Genomic DNA, 23,697 nt, shown 5'->3' with positions numbered 1-23,697 from the left:
ATAAGGAGGGAATGGAGTTTCTTCTTTGACTACATAACCAAGGCTTTTACAAACAAATGTTCTAATTTCGATGCAATCCCCATATTCAGCCAACAAATCGGGTATGCTCTCATAAATCAAACTAATTTTGATTATGCAAGTGCTGTCTTAGGTTTTATTGGGGATAGAATGACAGAAGGTAGAAATTTTGTTTCCTTTGCTAGATTCTGTCAGCTTATCTATAGTTTTTGTTGTGATGATAAGCCCCAATCTGATAGTGAATTAATTTCATCATTCAGACTAGCTAAAAGAACTTTTAATGATTTATTATCTACTGATAATAAGAAGGTTGTGTTAAGACCCCTCCTAGTTCCTTTATCTGTCAAACAAGCCTTAATAACCTACGATCCAGTTAAATACACTGCACTATATCCTGATGTTCAACCATCAGAACCTCACCCATCAGCACCTACCACCTCTACACAAACACCTTAAACTTCTCAACCTCAACCTTCAGATCCTACAGTGCAGCCTTCATCTTCCAAACCCAAGAGGACTAAGAAAGTACCTCAAACTCAACAGAAGAGAAGCAGAATTATTCTGCGAGATGAATCAGATGCTGAGGAACAGGTTCCTATATCAGAACTTGTTGTTGTAGAAGCTGAGAAGGTTTCTTCTCAGAAAGATACTGTAACTGGGAGTTTTAGGCCCCTCAAAAGGCTTAGAAAGTTAAATTCTGATGATAAAGCTCCTACAGTGTCTCCACCATTGAAGAAATTAAAGAAACAGAGAGCTCACAGGGACATAGCTGAGTCAGATTCAGATATAGTGGAAGCAGCTAAGGAAGGGGATCAGGAATCTCTGATCTCAATAGAACCAATTGTTATTGAATCACTTCCTTCTGCACAACATGAAACTGTAACACCCCCAAATCCGGGGTCGGGGATCCGGGTTGTCACGAATTCCATTTCCCTTAATAACACCCAATCTTAATAAAAAATCAACTACTCTGTACTGTGACCCCACAATAAACACACACACCACAAGTTATAGTCTCAGAGATGAATATCCAAAAATAACACGAGTCATTTTATTCCAAAATTAAATGCCATTACACCTTAAAAGGGTTTCTGAATAAATTCACATTTCTTTGCCATTATTACAATTCATAAAGATACATAAGTCAGGTACATCAAAAGTTGAAAGCCTAGCCTATTGATAGTTCCTACCTCAGCTACAGCGACATCAACGCCTATAAGAAACTGCGGAGCGTTTCCTATCCGCTCGCGAATTGGGAGCTTGGTCCTGTTCATCTTGTCTATCTGATGTTGTGTGATGAAAGAAGAAAGCAAGGGTGAGCAACAATCCCACCGAAATAGAATGTATAATAATTTACAATATATGAGCATTCTCATAGTACTCAAGAAAGTCTTGGTTAAGAAGAAATGAACCAAGTTGATATCTTAAAGTGACCAAGTCACAAAATATTCAGTATATATATACATATATACTACTCAAAATCTTGAAATCCTCTGTCATGTATAATATACACAGAGTTCCAGTTTATAACTGTATACAAAAAAAATATCGTTGCAAGGTGATCTCATATATCTAACCTTGTCTCAACGTTTTTCTGAAAATCTTTGTCATGCATAAGATAATCAGTAACCAGATATAAGTTGAAAAGATGAAGTTACAAGATACTCCAATATACTTATATCTTTTCCGAATACTACTTGAACTACCACCTTTCGAGGTATAATCAGTTTCAAAAGTTCATCACATAGATGAGACTACAAGAAAATACTTGGATAGATTCAATATTTGAAATATCATTATAAATAATGAAGTTACGAGATACTTCATTAAGTCCCGATATATATACACCTATATATATATCTCATACTTTCCTTGGAAACCTTTGTTATGAAAAACATAAACAGAGTTATAATATCCAATGAATTTGGAAAGAAGAAAACCTTGGCACAAACCTGATATCTTGCTGATTAGGCAAAGATACCCATAAGTAACCTTTTCTACTAGTAGATGGACGAATTCCCCACTGGTCATCACCCTGGCCGTAATAGGACCTTGTGCTGGACTGCCACTCAGCCACTTACGCATTTGACGGACTCCCACTGAGCCACTTACACTTTCATGGACGCCTACTGAGCCCATGTTGCTTATGCCGACTTAATAGATGGACTTACTTCCCGAACATTGGGTAAGTAATCAATTCATTTATCAAAACAGCAACCTCATTGCGAATATCAAATACACCACAGAACCGGATCCCTCAGGTTTTGAGCGAGTATTTAAATCCTCTTTGAAAGGAAGATCTTAAATATAAAAATGAGTTTTGGGATCCGCTCTAACTTTTAAAATCATTTTGAAGACTCGAAAACATTTTTAAGAATGTTTGGAGTAATGCTAATTTAATGAAATAAATCAGTCCCGATATATTAGAAAATATCTGAATATTATTATTAAATAATATTCCCATAAAGGATAATTTTTATAAAATAAATTGAAGTAGAAGTTTTAAGACTCATACTTGAAATGAATAATAAATAACCAAAGATATACTTATATGAAAGTACGATCTTTATTTGAATAATCGAAAATAAGTTTGATTATCGAAACATTATTCTTTAATAAAATAAAGAATAATATTTAATAAAAGGAGCGGAGTCATAAGCCCTCAAATGAATATTCAAAATAATATTTATTAAATAAAGTAAGCGGAGTCATAAGTACTCGAATGAATATTCAAAATAATATTCATTAAATAAAGTAAGAGGAGTCATAAGTCCTCGAATGAATATTCAAAATAATAATCATTAAATAAAATAAAGTTATCGAATAAACCTTATTCGATTAATAGTTTTGAAAACTATATCAATATATATATATATATATATAAATAAATATATATATATATTATACTCGGGAACATCGACTCCCGGTTTAGAAAATGTTCGCATTTGGGTCCCCTATACTAAGGTATACGTAACAACTGCTTACCTCTAGCATAGGTATTATGCAACTTATAAGCATTTGAATCAACAATTAGATATCAAGATTACGAAACAGGCATGCATATAAATATCATATCACATGCTCCAATATATCGCAAGACTTTGCTAATAATAATCATGCACTTATCACAAGATAATGCATATACATATATTTACATCACCACAACAATATAAAGGGTAGAAAACTTGCCTGAGTGCTCCGGGGTAGACTTAAGCTTAGAGTGGGTCCGGTAACCTATGTACAACAACATAAGCCAGAATTAAACCACGGTCGCTTAAGAAACTAGACTTTAACCAATTGAACCCTAACGTTTGCTTATGGTCATTTCTAAGCTTAACAAATCACATAAGTCGTTCGAGTACCCTCGGCTCCACCATTTTTAATAAATTAACCGTTACGAATTTTAAGGCGACGCTTTTGCGAATACCCTACCAACTGCCTAGTCCACTTTACATAATTGTTTCATACTCCAATTAGTCATTTAAGGGCCTTAACCAAGGTTTCAAAGTAAGGCGAGGGGTAATGGTTCGTTCGCGAAACGCCGTTACTTAAAACGGTCGTTTCTCCTAAACCGTACATCGGATTCAAGCGAACCACATATCAAAACGAAGCTCGTAACATAAACTATCTAAACATGGAAAAGGCTAGAATCTTTCAGTGAGTTCACGGATCCTAAAGTTAAGAACAGAACAGTTAAGGAAAATCGGGCATTAAGACGTTTATGTTTACGTGATTTCCAATTTTTAAACCACTCCAAACAACCACCATTCAACTCACAACCAACAATACAACCAACCCTCATCCAAACCTTACTACTTCAGTCCCCAAACCTCAAGATTTTCCAATTTATACAACCCCACACATGAACTACTAGCTATACTTAAGTTTCATTAACTATAAACAAGATTTCAACATCCAAATCACTACAAATTCAATCCAAACTCTAAACACACAAGCATCATGCTTCTCATTTACTATAACCATCAAAACCATCATAATACGCAAATTAAAGTTAGGGTTTGGAGGTGTTATACCTTCCTTGGAGTGATTAGAGTAGCTAGGAAGTCTTAGGGAGCCTCCTACAAGCTTGATCTTTCCAAAGAAATCAAGAACACAAAGTTAGGTTTTGAAGTTTCTAAAAGTCAGATTGAAAGAACTGTCAAACCGAGGGTCTTACCATGCTTATTAGGACGAGACTTGTGAACAAGAGTTGTAGTCCATCCTAATACCTTTCCAAAGAGCTATAGAACATACTATTTGAGTGAGTATTGAAGGAGATATGGTAGTTTGAAGTTGCTGCTCTCGTTTTGGCCGAGAGCTTTTTGAAGGAAATGAAAGTCAACTTGTATTTTGTGTTTTTGATTTGTTTTGGCTTGGTTGCTTTGTTTTGTTTTGTTAATTATCCTTTTACCATGGTAAAAAATGAATGGCTTAAAAATCAACCAACCAATCCCTCCATTTGTCATGCTTATGTCACTATGCCTATGTCATCCATTTGCCACATATCTCTTCCTTGTGGTTTGATGATGTCACAATCCTTGGCTTCTTGTACAAGCTTGTCTCTTGGTCGCTTATTTATTTTACGGTTCGCTTAACTTTCGTTCTCGTTCGTCGTTTGAGGGATCATATCCGGGATCTTATTACTTGGGTTCCCCTAAACCTTTCTCAATATTTTGTATTCCTTTTATGATCCTTTCTTATAATCCTTGAATTTAAATCCTTTTAATCATGTTACCTTATACTCAATTCTATCGGTATCTGGTGGATTTTCGGGAAAAATCAAAGTGTTCGAATTTGGATTCTGACGATCTTTACATACACTTATTTACTTTATGGAGTATTGATACGATCTTAGAATTTCCATAACTGTACTCCTATATAGCGTGTTCTGATAATTTTCCTTAATCAACATCATCAGCAAAACTTCCTATTCATCCGTGTTTCAAAAATTTCCAAAAATTGGGGTTATTACAGTCTCCCCTCCTTAAAAGGATTCCGTCCCGGAATCAGATAGAAAATGAATAGGGATGCTCTCTTAGCATTGCACTTTCTAAGTATCAAGTAAATTTTCCCACATTGTGGTTCTACCACCAAATTCTGCCTAGTTTGATAACCCTTCTCCTAAGCACTTGTTCCTTTTCGATCTATAACCCTTTCTGGTTGCTCCATATAGGTTACATCTGGTTGCATGCCTATGAGCTCATATGCCCCTATTTGTCTGGCATCCGAATTATACTTCCTTAACATTGATACGTGGAACACGTTATGAACTTGCTACATGTTCGGGGGTAGGGATAACTCATATGCTAACTTCCCAATACGTCTTAATACCTCAAAGGGTCCAACAATTCGTAGGCTTAGCTATCCTTTCTTTTGGAACCTTATCCATCCTTGCCCAGGGAATACCTGTAACAACACTAGGTCCCCTACTTCCTATTCTTTGTCCTTTCGTGTCGAATCCACATACTTCTTATGTCCATCTCGGGCTACTACCAGCCGTCCTGTGATTAGATCTATTATATCCTTGGTCCTTTGGACTACTGTGGGTCCGAGCATCTTGCGCTCTACAACTTCATCCTAACATAAGGTAGATCGACATTGTCTTCCCTCAAGGATCTCATAAGGCGATACCTCGATACTGACATACGATCGATTATTGTAAGAAAACTCAATCCGCGTTACTGATCATTCCAAATTTCTTTCAAGTCTATTGTACAGACTCTCATTATCTAATCTAGATCTACAGCTTTTGCTTCTCAATACCCACTCTTTTCCAGTTCGTAATCGTTACTACCTTCCGTACCAAATTTTATACTGATTACACTTTTGCTCGCTAGCGTTCTATAACCTTTTAATAATCGCGTCAACCTTAGTATCACAGACGCGTTAGAATCAGAATACCACCATACTTGGTACCACTTCATCTCTAGCTGCCTCCATCTTCGAAAGCTTGGTCCTTCATATAGAAGTAAAAGAATTTATTGAGAGATCACTATGATCATGAACACTTGTTACATTGCATAGTTAGTACAGAAGGTGGCCAGCCTTTAGTACTTGACAAGCAATTAAACAATAGATGGTATCCTACTAGGCTTCTATCACACAGATAGATAGTCATTCGGCAATACCTCCCCTTCTGGAAGGGTTGTTCTTCTCAGCTTATATGAAATGAAAAGGAGAGAAAAGAACGAATTGAAGAGAATTGTATATATATAAAAAATATACTGCCACAAAATATCTGGCTTGGAATCTACCTCTGAACTATAGAGCTTTGCCATAGGAGAACAAAACATATATGTATATATATCAACATCAAGTATTATAGCACCGTATTTCATGTGTCTGAATATTTACTATTCCATCCATCATTCTATGGACCCATGCTCTTGCTCGAACTTATAAACAATCACCGTTAAAACTCCCTCGACAGCGAAAATCGAATCTGGGATTTCATTCTAGACCTCCTCGTTACTAGAATTTTATGCATGCACCGCAACCTTCCTCGTATAGTAATACGACTCTCTATTGATAAGAAGAAATAAATATTCAATAGGTAGATAATCGACTTAATTAGTCTATCAATGATAACTTATACATCACCACGACCCGATTAGTGGTACTTAATCTCAACATCTATTACCATACAACTCTCGCGGTTGTAATCGGCTCATTATTCAAAGAATCGTTGATGCATAACTATAGTCCACCACGGACCTACGGTAGTCATTCGTTTTCCTTAGAATATTAATAGCTAACCATACGGAGTCCATACCTGTCGTATCGAATTCTTCTAAGGAGGTAACATGATCACCGCTCATGATTCATGAAGAACACTCCTGAACTTGACGCACATATGACATGAAGCAGATAAAATTTCAGAAGAGTTTCAATGAAAGCAACGATAGCAGGTTAATACCATTATTAACCATATGTCTTTATTAGTAGACATGAAGCTCAAAGGTTCATTTAGTCCTCTCGTAACATGGTCCTGGCTTATCTCAAGATAGGACCTTCTAAAATAGATAGCCCGCTCACACTGCTAACAGAATTAAATCTTTACCAAACTACTATTACGGTTGAGTATCGTACAATCATCAGAAGAAATGTCAATCTTTCAAACCGTAATACAACCTTCACGGCTTTAACCATCGTCACTGTATTCCTCTGGCACGTGTGCTTATAATTGTCCTCTTACACTTAAAGTGTCGGCAACCTCTTTGACCTTTCCTGATAGTAAAATTTTCTTACAATCAATGTCATTTTTTTTAACCACCTCCAAATAAATTTTCTACCTCATTTCAATCACTGCTTATGTGAAAATGCTTTTCTTAAGTCCTGGTGAGAAGAAAAAAAATCACCATTTTTTTTCCATAAGTCATTGCCTTAGTCTTTAGATGTGAACATTGCCACGACTGACTCTCGATCATATTTAGGACATTTCTTATCTTGGGTCCTTCTTGTTTTCACCAATCTCGACCCTCATTGGGTCGATCTATACTTTCTTATGGTTCAACACGTGCCCCACCTGGCATTATTATAATTACGTCATATTTCCTTTATCAAAATTTCTATTCTTGAGAACTTTGAATATTACCTTTTCTCCTTGTAAGACCTCTAAGGTTATCCTTAAATCCTTCATCAGGTACACCCTAGGCACAGGGCATATCAAGATACCATTTACTAATACCCGAATCATTGTCTATATACTTCTGAAAAATTTCTCCACTGATCCTTAAAGGTTGTTGTTACATTAATCTTTTCCAATTCATACTGTCAAAACTCATGATTTCCCTATTAAGGGTGAAATTCCAACCTTTATGCATTCCCCTAGGATTCATTTCAAGTTATCGGGGTTTTATCCTTAATTCCACCTTTACAAGATACTTACACTCTTCCATGGATAAATCAAGTCATATGTCCTTAATAGATTATCTTATTTAATCATTCCCATCTCGATAGTCTATACCAAATTTCACAATAATATCCTTATTCAAAATGAGGTCAACCAATATGGCCTCCAAAAGATAACAACGGTTATCCGCTTTTCTTGCCTGATTTAGTAATGATAACAGGGATGTTCTAGAAGATATTGGTTGTGTTCAACGTGAACTTCTTCTTGATAAATCCTTATTTTCTTTTGTTGTTTATCTTAACAGTCATCTCAATGTTGGGATATCTTTCATACCCGGCGTCTCCCTTTCTGGGTATCATGCCCCCGGTCTTACACTTCACTTTCTTGAAGGTCACTTCCTTCATCCAATTTTCCTAATTTCTTACTTTCTTGTCTCCTCAGTCTATCCGCGTCTCCTTGTTTATCCTTCGGACTATCTCAAGGTTTCCTCGAATCCTCCCAACTTAAAGGGGATAAAATATATGTATCTTTTATGCCTTCATCCATAAGCTTTAACTCATGGTGAATAACTCTCATCCTGACGATTACATACTTTTCTATTTCTATTGCTACGAGTCTTTAGGGTTTCCTCATACCCAACTCCCTTATCATTCCTCAAACTGTATTGCCTTTTTATGTCTTTCCACTTCAGTTTCTCTTTATTTTCCTTTTTCTTACAATCATTTCATGAACCAACACAACATAAGCATTGATTTCAAACATCCCGTCATTCTGGATTCGTGTCCTCAGAACGAATCTTGACAACTTTTATAACTTAGATTCATAATTCATCATACTCGTCTGCCTTTGTTCTGGCTCTAAAGCTTTTATACTATCTCCATAACCTTGGGAAGTACTTTCCTGAAAACAATTGACTGAACTTAAATCAGTTTATTATAATCTCTTGCTCCGTGCCTTCCTTGGTCTTTCACCAGCGGGTGGCCTCTCTCTTAGGAGGGTAAGTGACAAAAAAGTCTTTTGTGATTCGTCAATCATTTAGAATCTCAAATGATTCCTATATTTCCTTTAGCCAGGCTCTTGCCTCGACTGGGTCAGCTTGTTCCTTGGAACTCTGAGAGCTTAGCGACTTAAAGGTCCTGAAAGAATTTCCCACTACATTGTTTCCTCAGGGTGGTGTTTGGGGATAATAGTCTAAGTTCTCTTTAGACAGGTCCATGAATTTCCATATAGGAGTAACGTCTCGGGTCTCCTTTCCTTACTCGACTTTTGGTTTCCTTATTATGAAATGTTTCATCCTTCTCCCATACTTGGGGTTATCTTATACATTAAAATCCTTGTTTTCCACTTCATTATGTTATGGGCTCATTCTTTCTTAATGGCGACCTCCCTGACTATTACATTCAGGGTTTGCTCTAAATCTTATTCCTCAAACTAGCTTTTATCTAAGATCTCATCTTTAAGCTCTTGAACATTTGGAACCCAAATTCTGTAGGAATACCTCATTATTCCCTTATCATCTTTCTCGGTATTAATCTCTTATCTATTTGTTGGCTATCTGCCTTCATTCATCACTTTTTCTGGCACAATATGTTCTTTTCCAATAATTCGGGCTGTATTACAATCTCAAACAGCTTTTCGGTACCGGCTCCGGTTACCTTCACTTCTATTTCCATTTTCTCAAAATCTCTTATAAACTCTCCCAAAGACATTATCATCTTGAGTCTCTCCTTTTTACTAAGGGCATCAGCCACCACATTGGCTTTCCCTGAATGATAAAGAATCTCCCAACCATAATTCTTGATTAGCTCTAACCACCTCCTCTGGCGTATGGTGAGCTCTTTCTACGTAAAAATGTACTAGAGCTCCTATGGTTTGTGTAAATCTTGCACTTCTCTCCATACAAGTAGTGCCTCCACTCTTTAGGGAAAAACTATTGCCACGAGCCCAAACTCATGGGTGGGGATATCGAATTTTATATTCCCTTAATTGTCTTGACGCGTACGCGATTACCTTGTTGTGCTGTATAAGAAACACCCTAATTCCTTATGTGAAGCGTCACTACACATCACAAAATCTCCTTTTCCATCCGGCAACGCCATCATAGGGGCCGTCACCAATCTTTGCTTCAGTTCTTGAAAGTTGTTCTCGTATTTCTCTGTCCATTCGAACTTCTCAGTCTTACGAGTAAGCCGCATTACACGAGATGCGATCTTTGCAAACTTGAACGAACCTCTGGTAGTAACCGGCCAATCCTACCTTTGGCAGTCGCCCTGACTACGGTCATCAATTCCTCATCGGTCATTTCTTCATTCTTGTCAGGATCTCCCACGGGATCCTTTTCAGCAACAATCCCTTCTGGGATAACATCCTTAACCGTTACATCCTTAATATGAACATCATCTGGTTCCTCATTAGAACGCTCTATCGGATCTACAATCTGATCTCCAATAAGTAATAAAACATCATCGCGTTGTTGCTCCTCAACCTCAAGGTTCGAAGTCCCGCTACCATATACAATAACGAACTACGCTTCTATCACGATATTTATAAGGGTTCCCATAAGGGTTTTAACTGTCAGTTGTACGTTAGGTAGCCCGACTATGAACTTGGCAAGAGTTCTTATTATCTTAGTGAACTTATTATCTTAACGTCACATCATCTCTGAGGTTTATAACGCTTAGCTCTGATACCATTTCTGTAACACCCCCAAATCCGGGGTCGGGGATCCGGGTTGTCACGAATTCCATTTCCCTTAATAACACCCAATCTTAATAAATAATCAACTACTCCGTACTGTGACCCCACAATTAACACACACACCACAAGTTATAGTCTCAGAGATGAATATCCAAAAATAACACGAGTCATTTTATTCCAAAATTATATGCCATTACACCTTAAAAGGGTTTCTGAATAAATTTACATTTCTTTGCCATTATTACAATTCATAAAGATACATAAGTCTGGTACATCAAAAGTTGAAAGCCTAGCCTATTGGTAGTTCCTACCTCAGCTACAGCGACATCAACGCCTATAAGAAACTGCGGAGCATTTTCTATCCGCTCGCGAATTGGGAGCTTGGTCCTGTTCATCTTGTCTATCTGATGTTGTGTGATGAAAGAAGAAAGCAAGGGTGAGCAACAAGCCCACCGAAATAGAATGTATAATAATTTACAATATATGAGCATTCTCATAGTACTCAAGAAAGTCTTGGTTAAGAAGAAATGAACCAAGTTGATATCTTATAGTGACCAAGTCACAAAATATTCAGTATATATATACATATATACTACTCAAAATCTTGAAATCCTCTGTCATGTATAATATACACAGAGTTCCAGTTTATAACTGTATACAAAAAAAAATATCGTTGCAAGGTGATCTCATATATCTAACCTTGTCTCAACGTTTTTCTGAAAATCTTTGTCATGCATAAGATAATTAGTAACCAGATATAAGTTGAAAAGATGAAGTTACAAGATACTCCAATATACTTATATCTTTTCTGAATACTACTTGAACTACCACCTTTCGAGGTATAATCAGTTTCAAAAGTTCATCACATAGATGAGACTACAAGAAAATACTTGGATAGATTCAATATTTGAAATATCATTATAAATAATGAAGTTACGAGATACTTCATTAAGTCCCGATATATATACACCTATATATATATCTCATACTTTCCTTGGAAACCTCTGTTATGAAAAATATAAAATAGAGTTATAATATCCAATGAATTTGGAAAGAAGAAAACCTTGGCACAAACCTGATATCTTGCTGATCAGGCAAAGATACCCATAAGTAACCTTTTCTACTAGTAGATGGACGAATTCCCCACTGGTCATCACCCTGGCCGTAATAGGACCTTATGCTGGACTGCCACTCATCCACTTACGCATTTGATGGACTCCCACTGAGCCACTTACACTTTCATGGATTCCCACTGAGCCCATGTTGCTTATGCCGACTTAATAGATGGACTTACTTCCCGAACGTTGGGTAAGTAATCAATTCATTTATCAAAACAGCAACCTCGTTGCGAATATAAAATACACCACAGAGCCAGATCCCTCAGGTTTTGAGCGAATATTTAAATCCCCTTTGAAAGGAAGATCTTAAATATAAAAATGAGTTTTGGGATCCGCTCTAACTTTTAAAATCATTTTAAAGACTCGAAAACATTTTTAAGAATGTTTGGAGTAATGCTAATTTAATGAAATAAATCAGTCCTGATATATTAGAAAATATCTGAATATTATTATTAAATAATATTCCCATAAAGGATAATTTTTATAAAATAAATTGAAGTAGAAGTTTTAAGACTCATACTTGAAATGAATAATAAATAACCAAAGATATACTTATATGAAAGTATGATCTTTATTTGAATAATCGAAAATAAGTTTGATTATCGAAACATTATTCTTTAATAAAATAAAGAATAATATTTAATAAAAGGAGCGGAGTCATAAGCCCTCAAATGAATATTCAAAATAATATTCATTAAATAAAGTAAGCGGTAAGTCCTCGAATGAATATTCAAAATAATATTCATTAAATAAAGTAAGAGGAGTGATAAGTCTTCGAATGAATATTCAAAATAATAATCGTTAAATAAAATAAAGTTATCGAATAAACCTTATTCGATTAATAGTTTTGAAAACTATATCAATATATATATAAATATATATATATATTATACTCGGAAACATCGACTCCCGGTTTAGAAAATGTTCGCCTTTGGGTCCCCTATACTAAGGGTATACGTAACTACTGCTTACCTCTAGCATAGGTATTATGCAACTTATAAGCATTTGAATCAACAATTAGATATCAAGATTACGAAACAGGCATGCATATAAATATCATATCACATGCTCCAATATATCGCAAGACTTTGCTAATAATAATCATGCACTTATCACAAGATAATGCATATACATATAGTTACATCACAACAACAATATAACGGGTAGAAAACTTGCCTGAGTGCTCCGGGGTAGACTTAAGCTTAGAGTGGGTCCGGTAACCTATGTACAACAACATAAGCCGGAATTAAACCACGGTCGCTTAAGAAACTAGACTTTAACCAATTGAACCCTAACGTTTGCTTATGGTCATTTCTAAGCTTAACAAATCACATAAGTCGTTCGAGTACCCTCGGCTCCAGCATTTTTAATAAATTAACCATTACGAATTTTAAGGCGACGCTTTTGCGAATACCCTACCAACTGCCTAGTCCACTTTACATAATTGTTTCATACTCCAATTAGTCATTTAAGGGCCTTAACCAAGGTTTCAAAGTAAGGCGAGGGGTAATGGTTCGTTCGTGAAACGCCCTTACTTAAAACGGTCGTTTCTCCTAAACCGTACATCGGATTCAAGCGAACCACATATTAAAACGAAGCTCGTAACATAAACTATCTAAAAATGGAAAAGGTTAGAATCTTTCAGTGAGTTCACGGGTCCTAAAGTTAACAACAGAACAGTTAAGGAAAATCGGGCATTATAACGTTTATGTTTACGCGATTTCCAATTTTTAAACCACTCCAAACAACCACCATTCAACTCACAACCACCCTCATCCAAACCTTACTACTTCAGTCCCCAAACCTCAAGATTTTCCAATTTATACAACCCCACACATGAACTACTAGCTATACTTAAGTTTCATTAACTATAAACAAGATTTCAACATCCAAATCACTACAAATCCAATCCAGACTCTAAACACACAAGCATCATGCTTCTCATTTACTATAACCATCAAAACCATCATAATACTCAAAGTAAAGTTAGGGTTTGGAGGTGTTATACCTTCCTTGGAGTGATTAGAGTAGCTAGGAAGTCTTAGGGAGCCTCCTACAAGCTTGATCTTTCTAAAGAAATCAAGAACACAAAGTTAGGTTTTGAAGTTTCTAAAAGTCAGATTGAAAGAACTGTCAAAACGAGGGTCTTACCATGCTTATTAGGACGAGACTTGTGAACAAGAGTTGTAGGCCATCTCAATACCTTTCCAAAGAGCTATAGAACATACTATATGAGTGAGTATTGAAGGAGATATGGTAGTTTGAAGTTGCTGCTCTCGTTTTGGCCGAGAGGTTTTTGAAGGAAATGAAAGTCAACTTGTATTTTGTGTTTTTGATTTGTTTTGGCTTGGTTGCTTTGTTTTGTTTTGTTAATTATCCTTTTACCATGGTAAAAAATGAATGGCTTAAAAATCAACCAACCAATCCCTCCATTTGTCATGCTTATGTCACCGTGCCTATGTCATCCATTTGCCACATATCTCTTCCTTGTTGTTTGATGATGACACAATCCTTGGCTTCTTGTACAAGCTTGTCTCTTGGTCGCTTATTTATTTTACGGTTCGCTTAACTTTCGTTCTCGTTCGTCGTTTGAGGGATCATATCCGGGATCTTAGTACTTGGGTTCCCCTAAACCTTTCTCAATATTTTGTATTCCTTTTATGATCCTTTCTTATAATCCTTGAATTTAAATCATTTTAATCATGTTACCTTATACTCAATTCTTTCGGTATTTGGTGGATTTTCGGGAAAAATCAAAGTGTTTGAATTTGGATTCTGACAATCTTTACATACACTTATTTACTTTATGAAGTATTGATACGATCTTAGAATTTCCAGAACAGTACTCCTAGATAGCGTGTTCTGATAATTTTCCTTAATCAGCATCATCAGCAAAACTTCCTATTCATCCATGTTTCAAAAATTTCCAAAAATTGGGGTTATTACATGAAACTGCTCAAGACAAAATTCCTACACCTCTTATGTCACCTATAGTTGATCCAGTACATACTGAAGAACCAGGTACAAGTGCTGAAATTGATGTTCATAACTCGATTGTGCCTGAGGTTTTGTACTTGGAGGCTCCACCAATTTAACTCACTCCACCAAAAATATCAATTTTGGATGTTGATCAGAATCTAGCCGCAGATCAGAATTTAGAGGATGATGTTGAAGCCTCTATAGCCTCACATACTGCTATTTTATCAGAGGATGCTGATACTGCAGGATCTACAAGTTCTGATGCTCCAATGAAGAAACTACTGGTGAAGCTGCTGCTAATTTAGATGCTGATACAGCTGGTCCATCAGGACATGCACCTCAACAAATAGTTAATAAAGCTGATTTAGTTAAGAAGTTTGTTACAGGGGAAACACCAGTACCTTGGAGTGAAACTCCTGGAAGAAAGGAGTGGACTAAGGAATGGAACACAGTTAGTTTTGTTCCTTCTGAAAAGATTCTTGCTGAGCATCTGGCAAAAGCTGATGAAATGCTGATAAATGATGATTTCAAGGCACAACTGAGAGTTACTGCATTGAGTACTAGGCGCCTTCAGGGTCAACACTCAACAACTCATGCCAAGGTGAATAAAATTCAAGAAACTTTGATCCAGCAAGATATGAATGTGAAACTTGAAAAGAACAGATTTTTCAAGCCAACCTTTGACAGAATTGCCTACATTGAGAAAACTCAAAAGAAGCAACAAACTCAAATTGAAGAAATTCTGAAGAATTAAGCTTCTCACCAAAATTAACTCAATGAGATCCAATCCTCAGTGGAATTGCTTGTCTCTCTTCTTTTACCTTCTGATGCCAAAAAGGGGGAGAAAGTGATTAAGTCCAAATGCAAATCTATTCAGACACTGAAAGGAAAGGATGATAGAAATGATGACCAGGGAAACTCTAACAAGGGTAGAGGGCAAGGTCAAGGCAAAGGATTTTCATCAAGTAAAGCTAGAATTACAAGTCAAGGAACAAGTTCTGATACTAGGAGAATAATAAGTTCTGATACTGGTAAAAGGATAATTTCTGGGGAACATCTGGAACTTGATGAAGAAATTTCAAAGCAGTTATTTCTTAAAGAAAATCCAGGAATGGACTTTGAGAGTCTAAAGGAAGAAGAAGCTAGACTCAAAGCAGAAGGTGTCAAGACAAAATCAAAGGCTTCTGTTGTTGAAAAGAAATTTCCAAAGCCTAAGGGTATTGTGATAAAGGAAAGAACAAGTTCTGAGGCAACCAAAGCCAAATCACAAGTGGAAATTGATCCAAGGTCCAAGGGTAAAGAAAAATTTGATGAACCTGTAAAGGTTTATATGCCAGTCATGGATGAAGAAATAATTGATGAAGAAGAAGACTAATCTTACTCTGATGCAAAAGAAGATCTTTCAAACAACCTCTGACATGGCTCATGTTGTTCAGAGTCAAGATGTAGTAAGTTCTGATATGACAGTGAAGAAAGCAACCTCTGACATAGCTCAAGTTGGCTTGATATCAGAAGATAAGGAAAAGGAAACCTCTGACATTGCTCATGTTAAACCTTCAAAGATACTCCTACCAGGATTTACCAAAGCTAAATAGGCTCAACCTTTGAAGACTACAACAAGTGGTTTTGAAGCAAGAGTTGTTACAGGAAAGGAAGCAAGAGATAAATCTGGATTGGGTAGTTCTGATGAAAGAACAGTACATAACACTACTAATGATCCAACTTCCTTAAGTGAACCAGGTGTTGGAGCTAATCCTGAAAGATTGAATGGACTTGAATCTGTATAAAAGGTTTACCTTACCTTTTTAAAAGAACATATCTTGTTATATTTTATGACAGATGGAAGGGTATACTAGATTAGGCAGAATGCTATACCACTGAAGTATTTTGAGGAACTGGAACATGTTCTATTCCTACTTCAAGTGAAAGACAGATTAATAGATAGTGCTGCAGGGTATTTAAAGTCTCAAATTCAAAGACAGAAGAAGCTTTATTCTATAAAGTCTGACAGCACATATTGTCCCAAGTACAGAGATCACAAAGGTGATATTGTCGAAATAAAGCCTAACTCTGCTAAGATTATAACTACTTTTCTGGGTTATAAAGCTGTGGAATTCAATATAGAGTCTGACAAGGCATATCTGATTAGACTAGATTAGGAGATAAGAAAAGCTAAGATAAATGATCTCAGAGCATCTAGTTTTCAAACTGGTGAAGATACAGCTGAATTGATAAATGCTAAAAGGAGGATGGTTAATGAACTTGAATATGCTGAGAGATGTTTATTGAAGAACTATCTCAGAATAACTCCTGATATTAAAGAGATCAGAAATTGAAGACAAGTCAAAGATCTACAACTGCTTAAATTCTGAAGTGTATACACACTGAAGCTGTTATCAGATGTTAAAGATGGTAAAGCTGAAAGGACTTTAAGTTGTAGTTATCTAGTCAAATTCTCATGCATTTGTACTTAATGTCTTTGACATCATCAAATATATGTTGAACTTGTATATTATGCTAATTTACAAGTTGGCGAAGATTGTTAGATATATTTGATAATGTCATGTGTAATATGATTTGTGTTTAGTTTTCAGATCTTACTTAACAGGAAAAATCAGTACTTAACTGGAAATCAGCACTTATACTGAAGACAGAACTTAAGATATCAGAACTTAAGTTATCAGAACTTAAGTTATCAGAAGATATTTATCACGAGATAATATCAGGACTTAAGATGACTTTCAGATAAGGCAGGCGGCTGATTGAAAGGAAAGAAGATCGAGACTAAGACAGAAAGAATTATGCATGAAGAAAAAATTCTATGAAGAATAGAATACTTGGAAGAAAAGATAACTAGTTGATATATTTTAGGAAGCAGAATTATATTCCATATCTATTAGAATTTATCTTGTAACTGTGTAGTATATAAACACAGGCATAGGGTTTACACTATAAGTGTTATCATTATCGAAGTTATTATTCTTTGTAACCCTAGCAGCTCTCATGATAATTTGTTTATCACTGAGAGAGGACAGTTCCATATTGTAACAGAGTTTATTGTGTTGAATAAAATCTATTTTCTGTTACTTGAGTTCTTATATCCGATTTGATTGTGCTAAACACTGTATTCAACCCCCTTCTACAGTGTGTGTGACCTAACAAACTTCCAATTCTGATTTCTGAAATTCCTTATATAACTTTTCTGGTAATTTTAACACGTTCAATACTTTCTTTCTGCTTAACGTGTCTGCCACTACATTTTCTTTTCCTAGGTGATAGTTAATCGTGCAATCATATTCCTTGATCAATTCCAACCACCTTCGTTGTCTTATATTGAGTTCCTTTTGCGTGAATATGTACGTCAAACTCTAATGATCTGTATAAATCTCACATCTTTCTCCATATAGATAATGTCTCCAAATCTTTAAGGCAAAAACTATTGCTGCTAATTCCAAGTCATGAGTAGGATACTTCTGCTCATGAGGTTTCAGTTGTCTAGATACATATACAATAACTTTATCATGCTGCATCAAAACACAACCTAATCCCTTATGAGAAGAATCACTATAGATTACAAAATTTTCTTAATCATCTGGAAGTGACAAAACAGGTGTCGTGACCAATCATTTCTTCAATTCCTAAAAACCTTCTTCACACTTCTCGTTCCATATAAACTTTTCAATTTTTCGGGTAAGTTTCGTCAGAGGTGTCGTAATCTTTGAGAAATTTTAAACAAATCTTCGATAATATCCTGCTAATCCTAAGAAACTTCTTACTTTTTTTGGTGTTTTTTGCCTTTCCCAATTCATAACAGCTTCAATCTTTACTGGTTCCATTTTGATCCCTTCATTACTTAATATATGCCCTAAGAACTGAACTTCTTGTAACCAAAACTCACATTTTAAAAACTTGGCATATAATTTATCCTTTCTCCAAATTTCCAAAGCTATCCTTAAGTGCTCCGCATGGTCTTCTGTTGACTTCGAGTAGATCAAAATATCATCGATAAACACAATTACAAACTTGTCTAAATATTCCTTAAAAATTTTGTTCATTAAATCTATAAATGTTACTTGGGCATTGGTCAATCCAAAAGACATCACTAAGAAATTCATAATGACCATACCTTTTTCTGAAAGTTGTCTTTGGTATATCTTTTGGTTTGATCTTCAGTTGGTGATATCCAGATCTCAGATCAATCTTAGAAAAGTACTTGGCTCCTTTCAGTTGATCAAACAAATCGTCGATTCATGATAATGGGTACTTGTTCTTAATAGTAAGTTCATTGAGTTCTTGATAATCGATGCATACCGCATGCTTCCATCCTTCTTCTTAACAAATAATACTGGTGCTTCCCATGGGGATACACTAGGTCCAATCACTCCTTTTTCTAACAATTCTTGCAATTGCTTTGCTAGTTCCTTCATTTCAACTGGCGCCATTCTGTACGGGGCCTTAGATAATGGTTCCGTTTCAGGTGCCAAGTCGATGGTAAATTCGATTTCTCTATCTAGAGGAAGTTCTGGTAACTCGTCTGGAAACACGTCTGGAAATTTATTTACCACTAGAATGTCTTCCAGTTTTATTGGCTCCTCATTTTTATCTATCAAATAAGTAATAAAATGCTCACATCCTTGTCGTAGTAACTTCTTAGCTTGAATCGTCATTAAGAACTTCTTTGCTTGCTTTTGACCTCTAAACATCACCACTTCCTCGTCCGGCGTCTTCAAGATTACCTTCTTATTACGACAGTCTATCTGAGCATCATGCTTAGATAGCCAGTCCATTCCTAAAATAATGTCAAACTCTCTTAACTTAAATAGTATCAAGTCAGCACCAAACTTATTGTCAGAAATCTCAATCTTATAGTCCGTACATACTTGAATAACAGATACACGCTTAAAGTTTTCTAATATGGCCATAATCTCACTTAGTAATTCAATTGGACAATTTAACATATTAATAAAATCTTGGGAAATATATGATCAAGTTGCTTCCGAATCTACTACAACTTTAGAAGATAAAGAATTTACTGTAAGCGTACCTGCCATAACATCAGTGTCTATAATAGCATCCTTCACTGACATGTCATAAACTCTAGCTCTCGGAGGTTCATTCACTGCTGGAATAGCTCCCATGATTCTCATCATATTATTGACTGGAACTGGTGTCTTGAATCCCTTGTTATGTGTCCTGGATTTCCGTACTTAAAACAACCAAACCCAATTGCTGGAACCTTTCCAACTTGATTCCTGGTAGGCTGATCTTTATTTGCTGGCACTCTAGCTGGTTGATTACGGTACTCCCTTGAATAGTGCCCCCTCTGGTTGCATCTATAACAGACCACATTTAGCTTGTTGCACACTCCTCCATGTTTCTTTCCATATATCTGGCAGTCTGGTAAAGCTGGGCTCTGCTGGGTTGGCTGGTTCCCAATGGCTGGATGGTTGACTTGTTCTCCGTTGCATGCATCTGCCTTCTAAAATCAAGATTCCTCCCGAGCTGAAACATGCCTTTCCTCTGATCAAAATTTGGAAACTTCCCTTCTTGGGACTGTCCTTCACTTTCCTCAAACATCCTCTTCTTACTATCCTTCTCCTTATGAGACATTCTACTTTCCGTCTCCGCAATCATAGCTTTCTACACAACTCTCCTTCTCCTTATGAGACATTCTACTTTCCGTCTCCGCAATCATAGCTTTCTGCACAACTCCCGCATATGTATCCAATTCAAATATGACCATCTTCCCTCAGATCCATGGCTTAAGACCTTGCTGAAATCTCTTAGTTTTCTTTCTGTCAGTGTCCTCATATGATGGTATAAACCTAGACAACTCAAACTTACTTTCATAATCTGCCACTGACATATTTCCCTGCTTTAACTCCAAAAATTTCAATTCCATTTGATCCTGAACAAACTGAGGGAAATTCTTCTCTAAAAACAACTCTTTGAATCTATCACACGCAATATTATATGTACCTTCCAATGACTTAACAGTTTCCCACCAGTAGGTGGCTTCATTCTTCAGATAGTACTCGTAAACTCCATTTTTTGTTCCTCTCTCACTTTGACCAAGGCAAATGCCTTCTCAATTTCCTTCAACCAAACTCTGGCCTCAATAGGATCTACGGAACCTTTAAATTCCGTTGGATTCACCGCCTAAAAAGTCTTAAAAGATACCTGAGTATTGGTCTGCCTCTGTTGTTGTTGAGTTAGGTGGACTGTTTATTGAACCAAGATCTGAAGAATCTGGGCTAGGGTATATGGGACCTATATTTGCATTCTGGTTATTGTTGTCTTGGTTATTGTTATTGTTGATTTCTTCATTCTGGTTAGTAGAACGGGTATTTCTTCTGGGAGGAATTTCTGTAAAGAATCAAACAACTTATTTAGCCTTTAATCAAATCCCTTTTTATGAAAAAAATTTTTGTACACATAAATATCTCTTTTTGAAAACATTTTCAATAGTTGAACTAAGTAAATTGCATGCTTCTTTACAGAATGTAAATAGTTAAGGGAAAAGGGTACATGTTATCAAAAGAGTTTTATAATTGGTTTAGTAAATGAGATAAAACATCTATAGTAATATAATTGACAATGCTGGAAAAAGGAAAGGTATATATATATACATATGCCATAGTTTGGTATTACAAGCGTGAAAACGTTTCGGAAAAAGCAAAGGTACAACATGCATATCCATTATTTAGTAAGTCTAGTTTATTTATATACCCATCAAAAGTCTGATGATACATATTACATACTATTATACATATATCAGCTATCACATTATTTCTATCGTCTAGTTTCAGGGAAATTCTGGTCCAGCAAGCCTCGCAAAATCCTCCAATACCTCTCTGGCCCACCCCATAAGAGCATTTGGGGCTGCATACTCGCAAGTAGCTCCATGAAGTCTAGCCTCAAGTATTCTTTGGGTTACTTGAATCTCATTCTGAAGCTTCCTCACATTCCTGTCATCATCTATAGTCCTTATAATATGTTGTAGCTCCTGAATCTGAGCCAACAAGGCCTCTCGCTCTAAAAGAGCCTCATACTTATGGTATGAAATAGGGTATGGAGTAAAATAAAAAGATGCACCCGCAACCGAATATCCAGTAGATTCAGATTCAGTAGGTGTGGTTCCTCGAATAGGTGGTCTCACACCCGGAGGTGGAATAGCTCACAGTGGTGTAACTGTCACAAATGGTATCATAGCCAACACTGGTGGAAGAGCAGGGCGTGGATCAGATGACGGTCCTCCGATTGAAGGTTTTGAATAATTAGATGATATCGGGATAAAGGAATCTGCCATCACTGCTATCTGAAAATTATGCTGCTAGATAAGAATTTTGAATCTCAACATGAATCATACTAAAACTTACTATGCAATCACTCTCAACCTCTCGACATCCTATTTCTCTATTTCCTAATCTTAACCTTAATCCTCTACCCATTCACGATAATCTAGCCTTGTAGCATTGACTTTTAAACTGTGGCTCTAATACCAAACCTGTGGCGCCCTCCAAACTTGGGTCAGAATTTTGGGGTCCATACCATACACACACACACACACCATATATAAACCTGTTTATGAAAATAATAAATGCAATGACCGAACTTACCATAATCACGGATCGCAACAGTTTAAAGTATGCCCACAAGCCACAACCTTATTTATATTACAACGTACCAAATCCCAGTTTATTTATCTTACAATCGAAATAAAATAGTCTTACAAACTTTTAACACAAACTATAACAAACATCTTCTGCTAGCTTATTCCATTTCAACCTGGAAACCTAGCTCGCACACTTATTTGGGGATCCTCGCTACCACCAGTTTCCTTTTTAACTGGAAAAGAACATAAACAGATTTACAAAGGTGAGCTAACTAGTTCAACAAAGCATAATGACAATACTAAGATTAAACAATGATCAACTGAAATGATATAAGGAATTAAGTTTCCTAATAAGCAATGATTAGAATTGGATATTCACTTTTATTTTAAAAACCAAGGTTAGGCTGTTAATCAGTCACATACTAACCCCGAGCAAGGCTCACAACTCTATTCTTTATACTAGATCCAAGGCACACAATGGCCTATCATGACCACGAATCTTGTCCGACCACGAATCTCGTCCATATTTCAAAAAACTAATCCAATTCCATAATATCCATGTGATAACAATGTAAATCAATAAGCTGAATCATAAATAACATTTATCTCAAAGCATAGGGTGATTCACAATATTCTGAAGGGATAACAAGGTAAACATGAAGATTGACTTTCAACCAGGGAAAAAATCAAAAGGTAGAAGACCAAAGGTTTAGTGGTTAAAAGGATTGGTCTTCTGTTATACAAGTTATGAAGGTTCGTATGTTCAGTAATTCCATATCAGGGTTCTTTATGTGTTACATATGTATTTGTGGAGTAGTATCGTATAAGTGTGTGGTTCGTATTTGGGAATTCAACAATTAATGGTTTACAAAGAATAAGGCTTACAGCTCAAGATCAAAAATAAGAATCAGGGTTTAGGGTTAAGTAGTTTAAAGTACTTGCAATATACAATAAAAACTATTTGGAATACTTGCAACATAATGAGGAAGAACAGAAACACTTGCAATATATTACAAGAAAGTTCGGGGATACTTGCCTTATTTCAATTCGCTTTCACTTTACTGGTACCAGTCTATTGATTCTCACTCACTGACCACTTGCTTTCCCTTTTTACGTCTCGCTTCCTCTGTTAGAGATCACATGTTTTTATCAGTACTTATTCTCATCTCGTTCTATTCATTACAAGCTTCTATCTACCCTTCGTTTCACCCAAATTCGACTTACAGATTGAAAGTTATGATAAAACCGTCAAACAATGCACATACAGGCATATTATACATCAATCTGATCACATATAGCACATAGCACGTAAGACATTCGTTCAAAATAATTTTGCAAAGAAGATTCGGGGTTAAAATGATTTTCCAGGTATTTAATACGAATTTTCGAATATTTTCCGGAATTAAAAAGGGTCAACG

Source organism: Apium graveolens, chromosome 5, assembly GCF_009905375.1.
Source record: "Apium graveolens cultivar Ventura chromosome 5, ASM990537v1, whole genome shotgun sequence".
Lineage (NCBI taxonomy): Eukaryota > Viridiplantae > Streptophyta > Magnoliopsida > Apiales > Apiaceae > Apium > Apium graveolens.
This window is presented reverse-complemented; position numbering follows the sequence as displayed.